The sequence below is a fragment of the Pelodiscus sinensis genome, chromosome 1, assembly GCF_052426305.1.
Source record: "Pelodiscus sinensis isolate ZL-2025 chromosome 1, ASM5242630v1, whole genome shotgun sequence".
Lineage (NCBI taxonomy): Eukaryota > Metazoa > Chordata > Testudines > Trionychidae > Pelodiscus > Pelodiscus sinensis.
In genome coordinates this window covers 275,812,315-275,816,519 of record NC_143052.1, presented here as the reverse complement: position 1 = coordinate 275,816,519, position 4,205 = coordinate 275,812,315, and the positions used below count along the sequence as shown (strand labels likewise).

Here is a 4,205-nt window from a genome sequence, read left to right as displayed (position 1 = left end):
GGATTCAGCTATTTCTGTAATGTAACTCTATCTATTTACAAATAGAATACATAAGTCCTAATTCCATGAACACAGTAGGAGTCAAGCAGCAACTTGCTAATGGTTGGAAGTCTCTTTCCAACAAACATGTTGCCCAAAAATTCCTTTAGCTTTACTTAGGGTCTGTGACGGGGCTGGCCTGCCCCGCACTGAACAGGGGGGCAGAGAGCCCACCTATTGGGTGGAATATGCCCCTCCCCCGCAGCCCTGCTGGGCATGCTCGCAGTGCAGCCCCAGTATAAAAGGCTGTCGGGCTGCTCAGTTGGGGCTGGCCTCTGAGGAAGAAGGAGCTCCTGCCCAACCTCCAGAGCCACAGATGGACCTGCCGCCAGAGCAAGAGCTGCCGGGACCACCGCAGTTGCTGCTACCATCCCCAGCTTGAGCACCCCCGCAATGCCTATTCTGGGGGGCCACCTGCCCTGCCACGGTGGATGACCCCTTTGCTGCTGCCCCAGACACTGGACCTGCCAACATCACATCCATCACCTCACGTCCAGCTTCTGCAGGTGTGGTCTCTGCTGGCCACAGGGCTGAGGTAGGAAGCAACCCAGGACAAGTGGCAGGGAACTCCCCAGTGGGCTCGGTGTGTTTCGGGGAGAACTCCCCACTGAGCCGGTGGTGGGAACCACCCACCAATAATAGGGCCCTGGGTTGGGGTCTGGTGGAGAGGGAAGGCCCGGACCCCCCCCACCCCATCCACTCAGAGCGTGGACTAAGCCTCCAGGCCTGCATTTGAGCTGGGACTAGGCCTCAAGGCCTGCATTTGTGCTGGACTAGGCCTCAGGGCCTGCTTTAACCTTGGGGAGAAGAGGGCGGGGCTGGGGAGCCCGCTACATGGTCATACTGCAAATCTGTCTTACAATCCTTGTTGCCTTTTTGTCTGTTTGTGTGTCTTTTCTTCAGTTTATCTTCCAGTTAATAAATTCTCTGTCCTTCTGTTTATCATCAGAACACATGGGCAACCCATTGATCCCCCTGGTCCATTGCCCCAGTTTTCATGCAGTCTTGTCCTGTGGACCCACCACGACATATTTAGCTGTCAGGAAACAAAGGAAACATTTAAGTATTCCATGTAACTCACATGGAAGGCAGGCATCATATTCAATAGCTTCTGTGAGATGGTATGATTTCTCAACCAGCATGACAATAGCAAGGGGATTTTCAGTTGGTAGCATCATTTTTAAAGCCCCCTACCTTGTACACCTTAATCTTCTCATTAAGGCTCATCTGCAGTCTATCAGCACGCACTTTTTAAGGATCCTACTTTTGAGTCGCGCCACTCTGAGTCTCTCCATCATCCATTAAATCCATCTCTCCCTAATTTTGAAAACACCAAGACTTCTTTGAACTGTTAATTTCTTTTCTGGGAAGCACTTGCTTCATATTTATTCAATCATCCAAACCTGTTTTTACTTTTTATATTGCAGTGCTTTGATTTATATTAATTTCATGCTGTAGCCTGTGCAAAATACGTGTAAGGGTGTGCCTCTGCTGAGCTATCTATAAGACAAGCCAGATGCCAATTATTAGACTGAAGGTCAAATCTTGGCCCTATTGAAGTCAATGGGAGTTTTGTCATTGATTTCAATGAAGCCAGAATTTAACTCTAATTGGGAAGTGATTTTCTATCTCCTTGCTGTAATTTTTCTTTCTCTTGTGCTAGGGCAGAGCTGCTGAATAATGACAAGAAAATGAATTGGCCCAGCTAGGAACAGTTATTGTGGAGTAATGAGTCCTTCAGTGGAGTTGATTTCTGTATCATTGTGTCTTTAAGAAAAGCTCTTGCCTTTATTAAGAGCTGTGTCTCAGTAAAGAATGCTTTTAAGAGTTCTGATTTCTTTAGTTTTTTTTAATACTAAGGGTCTGTGTCTCAGAGAAATTCATCCACGAGTGCTATTTGGCAACTTTCTTTCAGTTAAATACCTAAAATAAAAGCCTTCTAATGGACTGGAGGTTCAGGAATAATCATTCAGCTAATTAAGCAATTATATCAGTTTTGCATGGTTGCATGCTTGATTACTGTAATATGTTTAGTGCTGTGACCACCTATGGATGATTGGTAAACCAGGTGAAAAGGAGAGAACCATTTTACCAGTAGACTAAGGATAGTTTGAACATAACAGTGACCATAGTGGCTCAGACTTGTCTTCTCATGCTGGCCAATGCCATATGCTTCAGAGAGGGGGGAAAAGTACAGGATAATTACAGTGTGATCCTTCTCCCAATATTCTCCTGTTCCACGAGGAGTACAGGTAGTTTGGAATTGGAAACCTAGTCCGAACTACTTAGTTTGTGCCACGTGTAGCCGCAGGGCATGGAGTCCGAACTAGCGGACATTTAAAAATAGCGGTGCCCGGCAACATGAAAATGAAGCCCGGAAATTCAAATCCCGGGCTTCATTTGCAACTCCGGTTGACTACATTACTACCCTAACTTGAACTAGGGTGGTAGTGTAGACATACCCTTATATCTTTTGGCTTTTACAATACCCCGGACAATGAAATCCTTAGGTTGATTCTGTGTTGTGTGAAGTACTTCCTTTACTTTGTTTTAAATCTTCTGCCCATGAATTTCATATGGTGATCCAAAATTCTTGTATTATGTGAAGGAGTAATGTGAAGGAGTAAATAAGGGTATGTCTACACTACATAGTTAATTCAAAATAACAGAAGTTGTTTCGAATTAACTGTAATAAGCTGTCTACACATACAAACCGCTTTTTCAGAATTAATTTGAAACAGCGGAGCCCTTATTTTGAATTAGGTAAACCTCATTCTATGAGGAATAATACCAAATTTGAAATAGCTAATTAGAAATAAGTGCTGTGTAGACACTTATTTCAAATTAGGGGGCCTCCAGCTCTTCCCAGTTCCTCCTGATGGCCACTCTGGGCCAAACCAGGAAAACTCCTCTCCTCTCCCCCAGCCCCAGGGCCCTTAAAGGGGCAGACTCTGGCCACTGGGCACGTGCAAGAGCCAGGCCTGATGGCAGCCACAGACTCTCAGCCAGTGGCCAGAGGGTGGCAGCCAGCTCTCCCCCACCCAGTCCCCCAGGACCCAGGTTTGGGAGCAGGCCCCCAATGTCCATGATCTCCACACTAGGTGGAAGAAAGCAGCTGTCTACGGCCTCATGGCTCTCACCATGACCAGGAAAGGCCACAAGCTCAAGGTTAAAGAGCTGTGGCAGACGTATACCAGGGCCACCAGGGATGCCACCTGCCCCTACTTCCCCGCCCTCGATCAACTCCTGGGGGCCGAGGCAGTCTGCGCCAGCCCGGGAGGCAGCGAGCTGAGACCAGAGGGCCCTTACCTGGGCACACCAGAGGGGCCACCGTCAGCTGTTCCAGCACCAGAGTTGGCAGGGTCATCCAGGGAGGTCATATCAGGTAAGTGTCAGCACTGTCCCTTGCCAAGGAGGCGGGGGGGGGGGGCGGAACCAAGGACTGCGTGCATGGGCCATGCCTCCCACGGATCATGCAGCCACCTGTGCATGTGCAAGCATGTGCCATGACACTCTTGGGCAGGTGGCTCCAGCTGCATGACACCCAGGGGCCGTGCATGCATGTGTGAAGAGACCTGACACACTCCCGACCCTGGGGCGGGACCCAGCAGGATGCCCTCCCTTCACACGCCCCCTCTATACAGAGGCAGGGGACTTCTCCCCTCCGCCCCGGCCATACTATACATGGCACAGAGGCATGGGTGTGGTCTTGGGGCATCTCCCAGTCCTGGGGACAGCCAGACATCCTGACCATGGCCTCTGTGCAAGCACATCAGCTCTTACGGTGCAGAGCATGGTTGCCCTCATGTCGCAGGGGGGAGTGGGGCAGGGCTGAGCATCATCCACTGCATCCCCAGGGAGAACTGACCACTTCTCTTCTTTCTCTACAGCTGCACCAGCTGCTCATGCAAGGTGCACCACCCTGCCTTGGACATGCTCCCATACCCGTGGCCTGCTCCGGACTAGCACCTGGGGGTCCTGTGAGCCCTGCACCACACCGTCCAGGCCTGGATGCTGGAGGACCTGCAGCTGCGCTGGGATCAGCTTGCTCCGGACCGAGCGCTGAACTCAAACCTGCAGGCCCTGCTGCAGAGCATGGTGCCCCATGCTGGTCCTGCACCTGCTGCCCCCCCAACTACTGTTCCTCCTCCTCCTCCTCCTCCTGC

At 50.4% G+C, this 4,205-nt stretch overlaps 1 long non-coding RNA gene across 1 annotated transcript; it reads left to right on the top strand.

The window, feature by feature from the left end:
* Positions 1-332: 332 nt before the first annotated feature.
* Positions 333-1,867, top strand: LOC142827100 (uncharacterized). The gene is made up of 2 exons (XR_012901516.2): positions 333-574; positions 1,703-1,867. It is a non-coding gene; the product is annotated as an uncharacterized LOC142827100 (long non-coding RNA).
* Positions 1,868-4,205: the final 2,338 nt, after the last annotated feature.